General features: G+C 36.0%; 1 protein-coding gene and 3 long non-coding RNA genes across 6 annotated transcripts in view; 3 read left to right on the top strand and 1 right to left on the bottom strand.

Annotated features, from left to right (window-relative positions):
* The window catches only part of LOC131804712 (pyruvate dehydrogenase (acetyl-transferring) kinase, mitochondrial-like), a 54888-nt gene that overhangs the window by 21385 nt on the left and 14286 nt on the right, over window positions 1-19217 (bottom strand). The gene's annotated exons all lie outside the window — the stretch shown is intronic.
* LOC131804717 (uncharacterized) lies at window positions 6067-7008 on the top strand. Its single transcript, XR_009343240.1, has 2 exons — window positions 6067-6513; window positions 6583-7008. It is a non-coding gene; the product is annotated as an uncharacterized LOC131804717 (long non-coding RNA).
* LOC131804715 (uncharacterized) lies at window positions 7400-9012 on the top strand. Its single transcript, XR_009343238.1, has 3 exons — window positions 7400-7802; window positions 7866-8398; window positions 8770-9012. It is a non-coding gene; the product is annotated as an uncharacterized LOC131804715 (long non-coding RNA).
* On the top strand, window positions 14478-16489 carry LOC131804718 (uncharacterized). The gene is made up of 2 exons (XR_009343241.1): window positions 14478-15994; window positions 16064-16489. It is a non-coding gene; the product is annotated as an uncharacterized LOC131804718 (long non-coding RNA).

Raw genomic sequence — 19217 nt, 5'->3', positions numbered from 1 at the left:
GCAGAGAATATATTTTTGAAAAATTTCGACCTTTTGTGAGGAGGTACCAGAAGGGGTAGACCGATGTTATCCATCTTAACACCAGGCCTTGGTTTATTAAAAATATTGAAATGTGTGATATTTGAAGACATTCGGATTCTTACATCACATTTTATAAGAATTGTAATTATTCGAAATTTTGGCCCTTTGTGGGGGACTACCGATATCGTCCATTTTCGCAGTTGGCCTAGAACTGACGCAAAAATTTTAGGATTTGCATCGTTTCTCTTTCTGTGCAGAAAATATATTTTTTGAAAATGGAAGGAGGAATAAAACGTGACATTAACCTCGTTTAACTCCCTTATTTCCCAAATAACTCACTTTTCTTCCAGAAAAATTTTAATGTTTGAATTAAAATCAACGAAAACAAACGTTTAGGTGAAAATAGAATTTCGATGAACATTTTATATGAAAAAATTCGACGTAAATTACCATATCAAAATCATGATTTTTGCTCTCTCACTCTCTTTCTCTGTTTCCAAAATAAAAAGAATATATATTCAAACAATTCTAAATAGAATTCCATATTGAACTTGGAGATAATTAATTCAATAAATGTTATCATTTCCTTCCAAATAAAAAAAGTGAAGCGTCATCATATTTTCGTTTAAATTAAAACAAAGAGAAAATCAAAACAAATATGGGCTCAAAATGTCTGGCCACAGAATTTGGAAATGCAATTTAATGGCAGAATAAAATATTGACCCTTTCCACTGTCGCAAAATCGAACCATAACAGAGTATAAACTTGATAAAAGGGGGTGTGTGTGTTGTTTTTTTAGCTTCATGTCTTAAAGCGAAATAAAAACAATAACAAAACAGCTATCATCAATGGCGAGCCTTTATGGGGAGCAGCTATATTTTTTGGGCATATAAAAATGTATGTATATTTGTGAATACATATGTATGAAGCTATGTTTGTTTGTTTTGTTTGTTTATTTTGCACGAGCATTATTATGCTTCTTCTAGTACCGGCCCTCAATTTTCGTCATATCATCATATGAACCGGATATTTCTAGTTTTTTTTTCTATGTGTTTACTTTTTTCTCTTTTTATGGCAAACCAAAACACCAACATAGTAGAAGATACAACAACAAAACCAAACATGTGTAGCAAATTAAACGCTTATACAATACGCTCGTACGTAGTCTATCGCATACACAAGCGCCACCTATACACACATATGAGTAAGCATATGTTTTGGAACTTCTTCGCTTTTATAAATATTTTGCTAGACATTTAAAGTTTTTTTTTTCGAGGTTGTTCGACTTTTTGTTTTTGTTACCGCTACTCTGTTATTGTTTTTGTTTTCTTTTATTTTTGTTATTATTTTTGGAGAATTCTCACTATTTCCCCTTAAAAGGGAAGGGGTGGGGGCGAAAACACGTTTACCACTGATCTTTGGACTTGTTTATTATTTGAACAATGTCTGCAAAAAGCATAGGGTAGTAGTTGTTGTATTTTGGCGTTTTGTTGTGATATTACCATTGTTATTGTTTTTTCTCAATTTTGAAAATAAGATACATATCAAGCAAGATTTCTAGCTATGTGGAAAAATAAACTTTCGGTGAAAATATATAAAAAAAAATTAAACATTTTGTATGCTTAAATGTTTTAGGGGAGTAAAGAAATTGCAACCTTTTCAAAATTTCGACGGAAATTCCACATAAAAAGTACATTACTTTTGTGGAGCCAGAAGGGGCTAAATTCTTGTTTTTTGAATGCTTTGTCCCAGAACTTGCAAAAACTCATTAGTTGTATTAGAAGAATTGTTAGAATTTTTGTCAATATCATAAAGGAAAAATCGGTTATTTTAGTAATATTTTGACATTCTGGCATGTTCTGCAAACAAAGCATGGTATAATTAAGAAGGTAAAGTCATTTCAAATAAATGTATCCATCTCTGCATTTTCTGCAATTTATTTTGTCAAATTTCACAACATAGAAAACAGATTCCCATCTCTGAATTGTGTACGTACAATGTATTTAAAAATATACATTTTGACAATAAGATGATGTCATACTTTTTTTGCGGATTCTTTTTTTTATATTGTACTACCCCTTTTGATTTTATACGCATTCAAAATTTTATATACAAATATATGTTGGTCTAAAAAAATAAAACAAATTCAAGAATTTAAAAAACACAATTATTGTAATACTTAAATGCGTAAACAAACAAATCGCTCGGTCTACCAACGCGTGAACATGCCACGAACAGCTGACCATGAGAAAAGCAGGAACATGCCAAATTTAGTCCGCATACACGAAGGGTTTGTCCTTCGAACTTATTAATTTAATAACAAATACCAAGCGTGCCGGAAACTGCATTTCTGTTGCAATTAGAGAATTCGAGCAACAACCCCCTTATAGTCGTATCCTCAACTAAATTGTTGTGTAGTTTTTTTACTGTTAGCTTCTTAATAAAATCATATCCCAATCTGAATAATAATTTGACAAATTTTACTTTTACACCGAATTCCGTCACACCTTCCATATTTCATTAAAATTGGTGCGTCAAATACGTGAAATCGTCCGAAAATATATATGTGGGAGCTATATCTTAACCGATTTCCAATTAATTTGTCAAATTTATTATTGTTACCTAATTGCGCCACACATTCTGAATTTCATTGGATTCGGTTATATATATCGTATTTGGTGCATATATATATATATATGGGATCTATACCGAAACCTCAACCGATTTCAATAAAAGTTGACAAACATTTTTTGGTAACAAAGTTCGTCTTTCTGTCCGAATTTCCTTGGAATTGGACATACATATCGCGTTTCGTGCATCAAATATGTGAAATCAACCGAAAATATATATGGGAGCTATATCCAAATCTGAACCGATTTCAATATAATTTAACAAATTTGTTTTCTGATGAATCGAACATACATATCGTGTATGTTGCATCAAATATACGAAATCACTCAAAAATATATATGGGAGCTATATTCTAATCTGTACCGAATTTGATATAATTTGCCAAATGTATGTTCCTTTCAAATTCCGTTACAAATTTGGAGACTATATCTGCAATCGGTCAAAGGATATGTGCATATAAAATCTAATTTTTTTGGAGGTACCTCCGATTCTGATGCTATATCTCCAGTTCCAATTGGAATTTCCAAAATTTATAATACCTAGGTTACTTTCATCAGATGTTGTAGCACACTTGGAAATTTTCAGGAAAATTTGTTCAGCGGTTTTCGAGTCCATAAATTACAAACAAACAAACGTACAAACATTTTCCCCTTGTATAGGTATAGAAGATAGTTATTTGTATATATTTCTTAATAAAAATTTGTATTTTTATAAAAAAAAATTATAAACAAATATACAGAGACGGTCTGAAGGTTATCCTATAGATGAGGAGACTATGACAATTAAATTTAGATCAATGACGTAAAAGATGGCTGAATATGCGTTTCTGTTTAAATTTATTAATGGCCATTGCAAAAAAAAAAATAGTAATACCAGTGGAATATTTTGTAAACAATTTATGGCAATTATCCAATAATTTGCCATTCGATGAAAATTTCATCACGTTCAAAATTCTTTATGGGTATTAACCATTTCATTACATATATATTAAAAAAAACGAGCGAAACGATGGCGGGCGGCATGTGATCAAATTTGTTGACTTTGTCCATTGACATTAAATGTTTTTTTTTATTATTATATGAAAATTGGAATGATGCAACATTTTGGAAATGCGAGGTGATCCTGATTTCATTACTAGTGGGAATTGCATTTAATATGGGATATTTTAATATTTCTATTTTTGAACTCAATGAGAACTAAAACCATTGACAAAATAGGTTTGTATAGTACCTATTGTATAGACTTGTTGATTTATAATTTACTAGCAATTTTCCACTACTTCGTCAGCGAAAAGTCTATGTCGATTCCATGCCATCCGTCTGTGGAATTCACTCTAGCTTCCGAACGAAATTCAGTAGGTTAATCAAATTATTTAATTTATATGTATTACGTCTGCAGGAATTTTGATATTGAAAATGGATGATATAGCCCCCATGGTACCTCCCTATTTTCGGTATTTTGGCGATTTAAGCGACATTATTCAACGGAATTGTTTCAAATTTTGTGTTTGAAGTTCGTAATGAATACTACAGCCTATGATAGAAGATTGTCTGTGCAGATCCACGTCTTCGTATAGCCCCCTATAACGGCACATCGGTATTTTGATGATTTTAGCGACATTATTCACCGGAATTGTTTCAAATTAGGTATTTATAGTTCGTAATATATATTACAGCCTTTGACAGAAAATTGTCTGTGCAGGTCCACGTTTTGGTATGGCCGCCATATAATAAGACCTCTCTATATTCGGTATTTTGATGATTTTAGCAACATTATTCAAGTTACGAGTTTGAATATTGTAATGACTTATGACAAAAGTTACCTATACAGGTCACGTTGTCGTCACCCTAATATAACGGCTACATTCTGCATTTTTACGATTTTAAAAGAAAAAACAAACAACAAACAAATGTAGTACTATTTAGTTCTTTTCGTACAATTATAACACACATTTCCAAAACCGCCTTCATATATCAAACTTGCTTCTCATATCAAATTTCAAGTTTTAAGCTCTATCCATTCACATTCATTTTAGAAGTTTAGTACCATTTTAGAACTTTTTGTAACGTTAGCGGAAATTCATTGGTTCATCTATCTATCTGCTGACTCTCATTCCGAATTTCAGAATTCTGTCTCATTCCGTTTGTCCAATACAAAGTATTTAAATTTTAAATAAGGAAGAAATTGTTTATGTAACCACTCAAAAAAAAAAACAGTAACTTCCTTTGGGACATTTTAATCTTCCTAAATTTTTTGTTGCAATAAATTACCAAATAGCCCATATCTTTTTGTTATAACCAAGTAAATTCGATTGCATATTTTTGCGTTTCAGCAATAAATTTATACAACTTTTCAGTCGTTTTGACCTGAAGGCTATTTTTGTCAAAGACAAACCTTTAGAGCGCATTGCAAAAGACAAAGAAGGAAAAATTAATTAATTGTTAATTAAAACAACGCGATAATTGCAAAACAGAAAACAACACCAATAACTTTGAACTGGACGGAAGGTAAACAAGCGATAAGAGTTTATTTGTTGTAAATAAAACAATATATGGATATATAAAGATATGGAAAATTATATTTGACCACATTCTCTATATACAACCAAAACAAGGGTTGGGTATTATAGCTTTGATACACCCCTCGCCATAAGATTGAAACGCGTTGAAAACTTTTTTGAAGAGCCCATAAGTATTTCGATGCTGTTAGCAACAACTTTAAACTTTATCAGCTGCAATTTTACATTTCGGCTTCTCATTGCGCCAAATTTTTGCTTGCAAAAAAATCTTATTTTTGCTATCGCCCCTATGCGCTATGCGCCAAATTTTTGCTTGCAAAAAAATCTTATTTTTGCTATCGCCCCTATATAACAGTACCTCTTTTGAGGGTCTTTTCCACAATTTCCTATCAAAGTAGCTGAAACTTTACATTTCAGTTGTTATGTGTGCATATGCTCGGCATACGATTAGGCCATCCGACTGTCACAGAGACTCCCAGGGCTAGGGATCTCAACCCGCCAATCGAATCCAACACACTAACATTGAAAGGGGACTTTACTACAATTGCTCTACTCTACGATATACAAAATAGGAGTCATCATACAGGGATCTCGGTGGATCGATCCCACACTCGCCCACCCTACCTGGATCCAGTATTTCCATTTCTTGCGTTTCTCTGAATCCCCTTGAGCCACACGCTTCGAATCACACACTTACTTCATACCACCTTCCCCCCAAGCTATACAAACTTAGCAACACATATTAGTATCTACTGTTTACAAAAGAATCATTTTTAATTTTATTAAAAAAAATAAGTTAGCTTTAAATATTTTCTTAATTTTTTTCTCTACTATTTTTTTTCTTACACTAAAATTGACAAACTGTATGGTATAAAAAAAACAAATTAAGAATAATACCGGGCTTTCTTAAATCTATGGCTTTAATTACTCGGTAGAAACCAATATATTATCCTTTGCCTTGCTTTTCCCGCGCAATATTCACGCGTCTATACGAAATTACTAGCCACCTAAAAGAGCTCTCTTAACCGGCCTAATTGCCGCTAAAATTCCACGGCCTAAACTATCAGATCGAATCACAAGGACTCAAGATAATTTTACTGTAACACCTCCTAGCCTTTGAAAATAAACGCGGTATTTTTCCCTTACAAACTGATTATTACTTAAATCCTAAGAACTATAACCTATCTTATTACTAAATCTTTATACTGAATATTATATTTTTTTTCTCGAAATTTATGATTATTAACTCTTTTTTTCTTTTCTTTTAGTTCCAAAAAAGGAGACAGCAAATTTTATGGACGTCACATATATATATAAATATATCTATCAAGGACAACACAACGGTAAGACACCTTTTACCTGAGCAGTGATTTATAACGTTATTGATTAATTCTTCTTATCTCTTCTCCCAGTTTACGCTTCTTTCCGGAGGAAACAGATTTTGAACGCCAGGCAAACCCTGAAATGAAGCTGGACTTGTTGACTGGTCCTTTTACAATGCCGGCGTTCTGGGCGGGATCAATAACAGGCACAGCAAAAAGCTCAAAGTTGCAGCTGGCCAGTTTACAATTCAAATCTCCACACCCTCAATGTAACTTTTTTTGGCTTTTTTCTCCTGTGGACAACTTGCCACTACCTTGCGTTACCAAAAAGAAAAGGCAATTTCCCGCCGTTGTGCTGACCAAAACCGGACAATTTTCGGTGCTTCCAAAAAAGCTTGATACACCACCGGAATATTCCTGTTGGAGCAACACACATCACATATAACAACACATTACTCAACAAACCACTGTTACAAACTACTTACACAATAAAAAAATCGCAACACACAAATTAAATTTTTCCACTTCTTCACTGCTCTCTAGCTAAGTTTCACCGGTAACGTCTTATTCTTAACTTTGGCTTTTCTTATGCTCGCAGCCTTTTATACCCCTCTTCTCAGTGAATCCCGCCAGACGCTCATTTTCCACGAAACACCATTTTCCTGAGCCATTTTCAATTTTCATTCCTTTTTCTTTTCAACTGTCAATAGCCATTTTTTATTCTATTGTGAATTCTCATTTCAGCTCACCCCGGAGTAGTAGTAGGTTCCCACCTACTCAGCAATCATAGGGCTGCCTAGTCACTTCTTAGCCTGAGTCACCCTGTCATTCACTACCTTTATAATACTCTTTAACTCAACCCTGTTCGAGCCTAATTTCGTACGTAGCGAACCCTATCAAACCATTTCCGGCATTTTGATCCCATCGCCACCCAGACTACACACCCCGCAGAAATTACAAGCAAATTGAAATCTCGAAGCATCCTCACCATCCTCACTAAAAACCCAAGAAAACTGAGCAAATCCATTTGAGGACCAATTATGGGATGCACTACCAACAGAATTGGGATAATTTCTGCGGTGGTTGTGGACAGGTTTTGCCAAAAAACCCGGCCCCATATATTTGTTGCCTTTTTGCGCCGAATGTGAACGGCCTGCAACAAAACTTCAACTTCGGCCACAAAATCGAGGACGGAGGTGATGTGCACGGCCGCATTACTCATTTACGTGGGGACATCCCACTCCCTGAAGGTCTCATGCCGGGCATAAGCTCCGAACAGCAGGCTGGTCAAAGCCCTCCCCCTCATGCTGGTAAATATCCCCCATCGAAATAGAACCACATAAATTAATTTATTTTTCTAATCTGTCCATCAGATCTGTGAAACATGTCTTGCTAGTTCGCCTGATAATTCTCGATCCGACACCCTGAAAATATCGTGTCACTACCAAACATCGATCGAGTTCCGAGTCCGGGAAACTCGCTGGTAATTCCCCTATAGCAGGTCAACATTTGGGAAGATCAAAAACGCTCATAAATTTTACAATACGCATTCGGTTATTTATAAAATCCCGCATTCAGTATTTCTACTAAGACAAGTTCAGAGGAACGGATGGGATTTATCGGCCCACTCCTTTGGGACCTTCACTACAAAAAGGTAAACATCCGGAACAACCCAATAATTCTACCAACCCAAGACCTTGTGTGGAGTTGGAATATATTTGTCCTCTCTGGCGGATCCACACTGGTAACACCCAACAGCTCTAAATGAAAAATTCTCCGATTTCATCAAAATTTCACACATTCTTCTTGGTTATGGATATAATCTTCAAAGTTGGAATCTATACGTACTTTGATACACAAATAATTTGATCAAATTATTGAAATCATGGTACAATAAAAAAGTAAGGTAGATCTGAAAGCTGATTACAATTTTTTTCCCAAGTGTGCCCGACTTCTGTCATTATTGTGTATTATTTGTTTTGAAAATAAAAAAAAATATTTTCAAGGTCAATGTTTGGAAAAACGAACACTGCGTGGCCGGCGTTCAAAATATTACCCTGTTTTGTCCTGGAATTGAAGGAATAAACAGTTTGGATCACATTTTTGAAAAAAAATCCGTGCGTTCAATAACGCATTCAAAAAATAACAACAATTATCAAAACATTTTGTCGCATACAATTTTGAAGTATTTTGACAGAAAGCGGGCATAGCCCTAGGAATGTATTTCGGTACTTTTTTGTTTGTTTTGAACATTTAATAACTTTCATTCCTTAATAGGTGGTGAAACATTTTGCATGCGGAAATATTTGTGCCTATGCCTGTCTTGTCGTCGTGGTTGCCGAAGAACGGATTTTGTATGCGGTATTTGCTGATGTGATTGATAGGTAAACAAATACCATAATCGTGGTGTCTACGTGATTGTCTGGTAGAATGTAGTTTTATGTATGTTCGCTTTTTATGTATGGGAATCTTTCATTAATTTATGCCGGAATAAACCAGATTGTGCTATTTTTATCGCCACCGGGTGTGTTTGAGTAAAATTTTTTTTTTTTTTTTTCAAATTTGTATGTCGCGTAGAATATTTTGTAAAAGAAATTAGACAGCTGTGATAAACGTGAAACTAGAGTCTGATTACTTTGAATTACCCAATTAGGGGAACAGATCAGCTGATATTTTTGAACCTTAATACGAATGAATTCAGTACGAAGGTGATTTTACTATCGTATTTAGTTTCATCCGACACATTTTCTATGTTTTGTTTTGATTCATTCGATTTTGAATTAAACAATTGCTGATAAATGTGATATAGAATTGGTACCAAATGTGAAATAGTTTTTGAAAGTTATTTTAGAATTCTTTTTATAAAAATTGAATTGGGAAAGGGGATTGAACAGACTTTCTTTTCCACTTATCTTTTAAGATCTTTTGCATGACAGATTCCAATCGCCTTTCCATTTAGATCTTCGAGAGAATACATATTATTTCCTATGGGCTTTACTATACGACACTTCGTAAATTTCCGGGCAAACTTAGCATTAAAATTTTTCCCAAAATCGCTAAGAACATAGTTTCTTTTATATACCTCTTGCCCCGGAGAGAAAATAATCGTACGAGCCCTTGCGTTATACCTTTTTGCGCTTTGTTGATAAGCCTGATGCATATTCTGTCTAATTTTATTTCGGATTAGTTCCATCTTGTCGTTACGATCTAAATGTATAATTTCATGGTCCGCCAATGAGTGGAGCTTCCGAGCTAATTTATAATCTGAACCATGGGTATACATACTATGACCAAACAGCGCGAAAAATGGCGTTACACCAGTTGCAGTATGAATCGATGTTCTTAAGGCGCACTCTATGTCTGTTAGATACAGGTCCCAATCTCTGTGGTCATTTTCTAGATATGCCCTAATCGCCGCCAATACTGATTGATTGACTCTCTCAGATGCATTAGACTGCGGAGCATATGGAGCTGTTTGGATATGATTGATTCCATATGTTTCAATCATGTCTTTGAAAGTTTTAGATACGAACTGTGCCCCATTGTCGGAATGTATCGTCTCGGGTACGCCAAACTTACGAAATATATCCTCAACCATAAATTTTACCACATTGGAAGCTGTTGCCTCTTTCATTGCCTTAAGAAATGTAAATTTGCTAAAGTGGTCCACCACTATAAATATAAAGGCGTTGCCACTTTTAGACCGGGGGTATTTCCCGAGGAAGTCAACGTAGAGTTTCTGGAAGGGAAGATTTGTCACGACTTCATTTCCGATCTGAGGCTGAGTATTTTCATTGGTAGGCTTTGTCTCTTTGCAAACAGTACATTTAGACACATATTGCCTAACCTGGGATACCATTAGAGGCCAGTAATATTTTTCTCTTAAACGAAAAATGGTTTTTGATATGCCTCCGTGAGCTGACGTCGTTCTATCATGGGCTTGCTCTATTAAAGAATGGGTCAAAGACTCTGGGACCCACAATTTCCACTGAAACTCTTGTGTTTCTGGGTTATAGGACTTGTGATCTCTTTTAAATACCATATTGTCGACAATCTTTAGATCGGGGAGATTCTCCTTTTTATTTGCAATAATTTCTCTAAGCTGTTTGTACGAATCACTTTCAAACTCGGTGGTCTCGAATTCAAAAACCCGATTCATGTCTATTTCGTCGGCATTGGGTAGGCGGGATAGCATATCGGCGACAACATTTTCCTTTCCTTTTCGGTGCTCGATTTTGAAGTTAAATCCCTGAAGTTGCAATGACCAGCGAGCTAAACGACCACTGAGGTCCTTTAGACTCATCAGCCATTGTAAACTAGCGTGATCTGTTATCACGGTGAATTCCATTAGCTCCACGTAAGGACGGAAAGTTTTGATAGCCATCACCGCCGCCAAGCATTCCTTCTCTGTCACGCTATAATTTCTCTGACACTTATTGAGCTTTTTCGAATAGAAAGCGATCGGATGCTCATGTCCTTCGGCATTCAGCTGAAATAGAACAGCGCCGATGCCATATTCCGAAGCATCACATTGAATAAAAAAGGGTTTGGAAAAATCTGCGTGGCGTAACACCGGTGCGGAAGTTAAGGCCCTCTTTAAGTTTTCAAATGCCTCCTTTGCCTTGTCCGTAATTACGAATTTGGGCGATTTCTTCAGGGTATCAGTAAGGGGAGCTGAAAGTGACGCGAAGTCTTTAATAAATCTTCGGTACCATCCTGCTGTACCCAGAAAACTTCTCACTTCCCTAGCACTTTTGGGAATTCTAATTTTTCGAATTGCTTCTACTTTTTCGGGGTCAGTACGCAACATGCCTTCTCCAATAATAAATCCCAAATATCTCAACTGACGAAAACAAAATTTTGACTTGGTTAACCCGATTGTTAAATTCGCTCGGTCAAGGCAATCGGCTACTTCATTCAATAGACGAAGATGCTCGTCGAAATCACTTGAAATAATCAACAGGTCGTCCAGGTACACAAAGACATTCTCCTTGAGTCGTTGGGGAATGACTTTGTCCATCAGTCGACATAACCTTTGTGCAGCATTACACAATCCAAACGGCATCACACGGAATTGATACAATGGACGGCCTGGGACCGTAAAAGCGGTGTACGGCTTGCTTTCTTCGTCTAATTCGATTTGCCAGAACGCATATTTAAGATCCACGCTGCTAATGTAATGAGTTTCATCAATGCGACTTAGTATTCCTTCAATGTTTTGCAGGGGATATGCGTCCTTGACCGTGAGCTTATTTAACTTTCGAGCATCCAGACAGAAACGATTTTTTCCGGGCTTTCGTACGATAGTTGTACGATTGCTCCAAGGGCTTTCACTTTCCTCAATAACATTAAGTGCTAACATATTATCGACTTCTTGGTACGTGATAGCTTGAACCGCTGGAGACATTGGATAGTGGCGGTCTTTAACCGGTTCCGCACCTTCCACGAGCTTAATCGAATGCTTTTCTAAACTAGTACAACCTAGCCCATTTTCTTCAAAGGTCTTGAATTTTTTTACTATGCATTTTAATCGATTCTCTTGATCATTTGTTAACTCGTGAGGGTTGAGTTTGTAGTCGGGACCCGTAGCAGTCATATCCCTGAAAACTTTTTCTATATTAATTTCAGCAGCTCCTATCACATCAGGGGCTAATTCGAATGTTCGCCAGAAGTCTATTCCAAGATATAGTTCTTGTTCCAATTGAGGACATAGATACAGTGTCATAAATTTTTCCTGCTCTTGGTATTTTATGATGGCTTTAATTTTCCCTAAAACATTATACTGTGTACCTCCGGCGGTGGTTACCCTGCTGGACATTGGTATAATTGGAATGCCAAGTTCTTCTATTATCTCTCGGCAATTTTTCCCTAACATAGTAACCGAAGCGCCGGTGTCTAGGAGCCCATTCATGATTTTTCCTTGCATACTGATTTCCGAGAAAACTCTGGGATCTGAGGCAATACCAGTCACTCTCGAAATAGTTTCTATCAAATATCTTCGCTGCTCACGCCACTTCTTGGATTTTTGTCTCAATTCAATAATTTTTTTCGGGATTACAGTAAACTCTGAGTTAAAAATTCTCTCCTTGACCTTAGCATAATTTCTTTGGCGATCTTCTAATGGAATGTAATGCCTCTGACCTGCAGAAAAATTTTTCGATTCTACACTACTCTTATCTCTAAATATATTATCGTTGTTTTTTATTAAAATTCGGACGTTTTTGGGTGCTAATTCTTCCGATTCACAGGGTTCTCTGACGGGTGTGTTTCCCCTGTTACTTCCACACCCCTTCGGGAGTTTCCCTGTTGACAGACAGGACACTTTGGGGTTACTGTGTCCGGCTTCCCACACCTATAGCAGAACAATTTCCGGACTTCTACTGGACAGTCCATAAAAACATGCCCCTTTTCTCGACAGTTCCAGCAGATCATTGGGACTCTAATTTGGCTTTGTATCCGGATAGCTGACAGCTCTTCACCAATATTCTCCTCCGGTACTTCTACAGGCTTTTCATAAATTTCATCATATATTTCATTTACTTGGCGGATAGGTCGCTGGGGGAACGTTACAGCTCTATTTTCGCGCCTAGGGAAATTTCTCTCGGCTTCAATACATTCTATTCGTAGCTGTTCAACCGACGAAATGGTCATCTGATATACATGTCGTTTTATATCTTCACGTATATTTCCCCTTAGGATCTTAATCATTTCGTACTCGTAAATAGGTTGAAGTAATCTAGATCGCAAAATTCCCATCTCGTGAAAATAACTATTGATGCTTTCATTTGGCCTTTGTTTCCTTTCTAACAAATCCCTGAGTATGTCGAATTTGGATTGTGGGGTTTGATACTGGCTTATCAGCGCTTCTTTAAGACCCACCCAATCGGTGTAAACATTACTTTGTCTATGCAGCCAATACCATTCTCTGGCTTGACCAGAAACCAGAAAGGCGAAATCCCTCAACACTTCAGACCATGGAATATTATATTGAGCCTGCATGATCTCTAACCGCTTAATAAAATCCATAACTCTTAAGCCTTTCGGGTCACCACTGAAATTTAAACCAAGTTTATCAACTCGTATTCCTAGTGGTTCCACTCTAAACGTATTCGTTATCGGGCCAGTAAATTGATCTGATAATGGAGTTTGACTAGCACTCGGAAATTGGATAATTGGTGGCATATTCCTATTTACTGCGTCATTATTATTGTTTGACGTCGGATTAGCATTACTATTTGTAATAGAATTAGAGGCTACCGTAGCCGTTGGGGGTACAATTAATTGTTTACGCACAGTGTCGGATAGTTCTCTCATGCCTTTTGATAAAGAATCTATCATTTTCTTCACATCAGATATTTCTGTTTCGACCATTTTTTTAACTTTATCTTCCAATGACTTCTGGACAGACGCTGCTTCATCTTGTACTAGTCCATGTAAGTCGGAAGTAGTTGGACCATTATTATTCAAATTATCACTCACTGTTGGCACATGATTGGTGTTCTGATCTCTTCGCATTATCGTGTCTGCTAGATCGATAAATTGCAAAGCACTCATATTCCTATCCTCATTCGCCATTTCGTCCGACCCTATTCGTCTTTGCTTGCTCTGCTCTGGAAAATAAGTCGATCGGTTTAGGTCAAAATTTTCGGGTCTGCCTCTCTTATTTCTTTTACTATTGCGGGTATTGTAGATCATGACCTATACCCAAAATTTATCTTCTCATTTGTTATCAATTGAATCTCGGAAGAAACCTTTTCTTGTAAGTAAGTTTTAAATTCAGTTAACCTTTTTTTCAAATATGAAACATCGGCAAAACAAATACTTTTTATAAATACATTCGATTACAATTACACATATTTGACAATTACAACATAGATCTACGGGGGAAGTGTAATTTTCAGAAGCAGTGTGTGTGTGGTTTTTTTTTATTTATTTATTTTTTTATTATTATTATTATTTTTTTTTAATAATTTTAGTGCCCTTTATGAGGTGTATGACTCTTCCCTTAGACATTCTTATTCTTCTAATAAATTATAGTGCTTTGTTAACTTCGGACCCCTGACATATCTATTACATTTCATAAATGAAAGCTCAGGGTTTTTATATGCAATACTAAGATTTTTGCATCTCTCAGATCAAAATCGCTATTGCTGCTACTCGATGTACTTATTCCTGTCTATAATTTATTTGGGTTATTTCACAAAAACAAATTTTAACAGTAGGATTCTCAATACAAATTGTTTTATTCCAGCTCGGAATTACAAGCTATTGATTACACCCTACTTAGAACAGTGGAGAAAACGTTCCCATAATATATTTGATATAGTAATATCGCACTTCGTAACCCATCTCTCTAAAGTTCGGATGCATACTAATATCACAGAATATTATTTGTCAAAAACATTTTCTTTTGTCTATTTAAAATCTACTAGCATTCTATGGCTGTGTGCGTCGATGTTACTGCACAGAGTTACTAACCTAATATCACAGTTTAACACGGCCATGTTTGAGTCGCCATTTTTGACAGTGGTATCAGGTACAATAAAGCTTTATTTTAGAATATTGGGCGCCATCTCTGTTATGTGTGCATATGCTCGGCATACGATTAGGCCATCCGACTGTCACAGAGACTCCCAGGGCTAGGGATCTCAACCCGCCAATCGAATCCAACACACTAACATTGAAAGGGGACTTTACTACAATTGCTCTACTCTACGATATACAAAATAGGAGTCATCATACAGGGATCTCGGTGGATCGATCCCACACTCGCCCACCCTACCTGGATCCAGTATTTCCATTTCTTGCGTTTCTCTGAATCCCCTTGAGCCACACGCTTCGAATCACACACTTACTTCATACCACCTTCCCCCCAAGCTATACAAACTTAGCAACACATATTAGTATCTACTGTTTACAAAAGAATCATTTTTAATTTTATTAAAAAAAATAAGTTAGCTTTAAATATTTTCTTAATTTTTTTCTCTACTATTTTTTTTCTTACACTAAAATTGACAAACTGTATGGTATAAAAAAAAACAAATTAAGAATAATACCGGGCTTTCTTAAATCTATGGCTTTAATTACTCGGTAGAAACCAATATATTATCCTTTGCCTTGCTTTTCCCGCGCAATATTCACGCGTCTATACGAAATTACTAGCCACCTAAAAGAGCTCTCTTAACCGGCCTAATTGCCGCTAAAATTCCACGGCCTAAACTATCAGATCGAATCACAAGGACTCAAGATAATTTTACTGTAACACCTCCTAGCCTTTGAAAATAAACGCGGTATTTTTCCCTTACAAACTGATTATTACTTAAATCCTAAGAACTATAACCTATCTTATTACTAAATCTTTATACTGAATATTATATTTTTTTTCTCGAAATTTATGATTATTAACTCTTTTTTTCTTTTCTTTTAGTTCCCAAAAAGGAGACAGCAAATTTTATGGACGTCACATATATATATAAATATATCTATCAAGGACAACACAACGGTAAGACACCTTTTACCTGAGCAGTGATTTATAACGTTATTGATTAATTCTTCTTATCTCTTCTCCCAGTTTACGCTTCTTTCCGGAGGAAACAGATTTTGAACGCCAGGCAAACCCTGAAATGAAGCTGGACTTGTTGACTGGTCCTTTTACAATGCCGGCGTTCTGGGCGGGATCAATAACAGGCACAGCAAAAAGCTCAAAGTTGCAGCTGGCCAGTTTACAATTCAAATCTCCACACCCTCAATGTAACTTTTTTTGGCTTTTTTCTCCTGTGGACAACTTGCCACTACCTTGCGTTACCAAAAAGAAAAGGCAATTTCCCGCCGTTGTGCTGACCAAAACCGGACAATTTTCGGTGCTTCCAAAAAAGCTTGATACACCACCGGAATATTCCTGTTGGAGCAACACACATCACATATAACAACACATTACTCAACAAACCACTGTTACAAACTACTTACACAATAAAAAAATCGCAACACACAAATTAAATTTTTCCACTTCTTCACTGCTCTCTAGCTAAGTTTCACCGGTAACGTCTTATTCTTAACTTTGGCTTTTCTTATGCTCGCAGCCTTTTATACCCCTCTTCTCAGTGAATCCCGCCAGACGCTCATTTTCCACGAAACACCATTTTCCTGAGCCATTTTCAATTTTCATTCCTTTTTCTTTTCAACTGTCAATAGCCATTTTTTATTCTATTGTGAATTCTCATTTCAGCTCACCCCGGAGTAGTAGTAGGTTCCCACCTACTCAGCAATCATAGGGCTGCCTAGTCACTTCTTAGCCTGAGTCACCCTGTCATTCACTACCTTTATAATACTCTTTAACTCAACCCTGTTCGAGCCTAATTTCGTACGTAGCGAACCCTATCAAACCATTTCCGGCATTTTGATCCCATCGCCACCCAGACTACACACCCCGCAGAAATTACAAGCAAATTGAAATCTCGAAGCATCCTCACCATCCTCACTAAAAACCCAAGAAAACTGAGCAAATCCATTTGAGGACCAATTATGGGATGCACTACCAACAGAATTGGGATAATTTCTGCGGTGGTTGTGGACAGGTTTTGCCAAAAAACCCGGCCCCATATATTTGTTGCCTTTTTGCGCCGAATGTGAACGGCCTGCAACACAGTCTTTCATTGGGCATACTATTTTTATTTCACAAAGAATGTTCGATGCATTTTCATATTGGTATATATATTGTACGACTACGAAATATTTGCCGTCGTTTCAGCTGGAGGATGGATCTAGAATTTCGGCCCGTTTCCCTAAACTGTTTATTAAGTTAATGCCGAAAGCTGAAATTACCGATAGGCAATTTGAATTACATTTTATTTACAATAACTTATTTCAATACAAATCTTCATACTCAATATTTTACAGTTCTATTCCTTGGATACAATGACAGCGGCAAATCACAAACATTTGTTTTGTAATAAAAGATAAGTGAACAACAAAATCACACGGAATTCACGATCGTCATTTTCACCCAACTACAAATAAATAGTTTTTTAAACAACATTTCATAAACAAATACTAAATCTTTAGATAACTTGTTGAGTTGATGTGGTAATAAACGTGAATGAATTTGTTGGCAGATTACAAAGTAGTGCTCAATAGCCAATACGTAAATACCTATAGTATTTCCAAATAGCTGTCATAAATAAAATGAAACAAATAGAAAAATTATCTTGGTTGTTGTTGTTGTCATTACTGGTAGGTATCGAAGAGAACCATTACGAAAATACACCATTATTGCAGTTTCAATAAGAGCTGGTTAAATATTTACAACATCGTTATAAATAATTTCTATATATTAAAAAGAACGCAACACCATATACAGACAGATAGATAAGCATTGTTACCACAATAGGGGTGAAATGAAAGTAAAAGTAAAGATGGTGTTGTGAACAACAACAACACTTAGTCTTTCTTTCGAAAAACAACAACAGTAATAAACTTGTTTCCCCAAAAAGGCAGTACGTAATGAAGACCTCATCGAAGGGCATTCGAAATGATTCTAATGGCCCGACACCCCCTTCCCTTTATTTTTTTTTTGTTTCCATAAATAAAAAAAGAGGAAAAAATAAAAACGTTGGAGGAGGGAGAAAAATAAAAAGGGCATTAACATTTCTCATATTATGCTATGTAAAAAATATTTTTGTAAAACACGTGGACGTGTCGTAAACGCGTTTTGGAATAGATACTGAATTTATTAAAGCATTGCAAAGAATTTTTAGATCACGTAAGAAATTGAATTGTTTGTCTACACAGAAAATGTCGTTGTTTGACTCACACCTTTGTTAAGGACTGTGTCTGTAGAACTTCCTGATAATTTTTGACAAATTTCGAGTTCGATTCTGGTTTATAAAATTGTAAACTCTAGAGCAACTGTAAGATCAAGAAATGTTTCTGCTTTTTGGTCCATTTCAACCCCTAAGAATTTGGCAATGATCTCCAAAAACAATAGGCTCCTATTTTGACCTTAACCATTATTGCGACCTGTAACGTGACAATTTAACATGGACAAATGGAGGGGCAGACACACATAGCTATATCGATTCAGCTCGGCGAGATAGGAAGATCCATATATAACACCCTATGTCTTGGGTCAATATTTCGAAGTGTTACAAACTTTTTGGCCCAATAAACTAGAAGAAAAGTGTATCGTCGCTTTGTTTACATTGGAAGGTAAACAACTAAAGAGGACAAGTTCTACCCTCTTGCACTTTTTTGAAAATTTTGGATAAAGATTCTCTGGCATAATTACATTTTAGGTAATTCGAGGTTTATTTTGGTCGAAAAGTGTAACCCTTTTTTGGCCCTTTTTTAAAAAAATAGCTTAAAACTCCATTTAAACGGAATCGTAGCAAGACAAAATATCCTAAAAATGTATTTACCATAAAATTCTACTACATAGGGTGAGATGAAAAAACTGCAACAAACTTCAGACTGCTGTCATTTCTAAGCCACTCGTCCGACAGCTGTTGAAATTGTTCCAGTTACAACTCATATATTGTTTACAAGCGTACATAAGCATTTTGATGAGAATTTTCCAGAAAAAAGTTATTTGTGATGGAATTCAAGCGTGATAGTGTGATTTCTTTACATTTGGCTAGAAAACTATAAGTGGTTATCGTTAGAGCACTCCAGCATTTAAATGTGAATAAATCATTTATGTCTCGTACCATCGCTCGCTACCGTGATACTGG

Source organism: Musca domestica, unplaced genomic scaffold, assembly GCF_030504385.1.
Source record: "Musca domestica strain aabys unplaced genomic scaffold, Musca_domestica.polishedcontigs.V.1.1 48, whole genome shotgun sequence".
Taxonomy (NCBI): Eukaryota; Metazoa; Arthropoda; class Insecta; order Diptera; family Muscidae; genus Musca; species Musca domestica.
The sequence above is the reverse complement of the archived record's forward strand: the minus strand, read 5'-3'. Positions and strand labels throughout refer to the sequence as shown.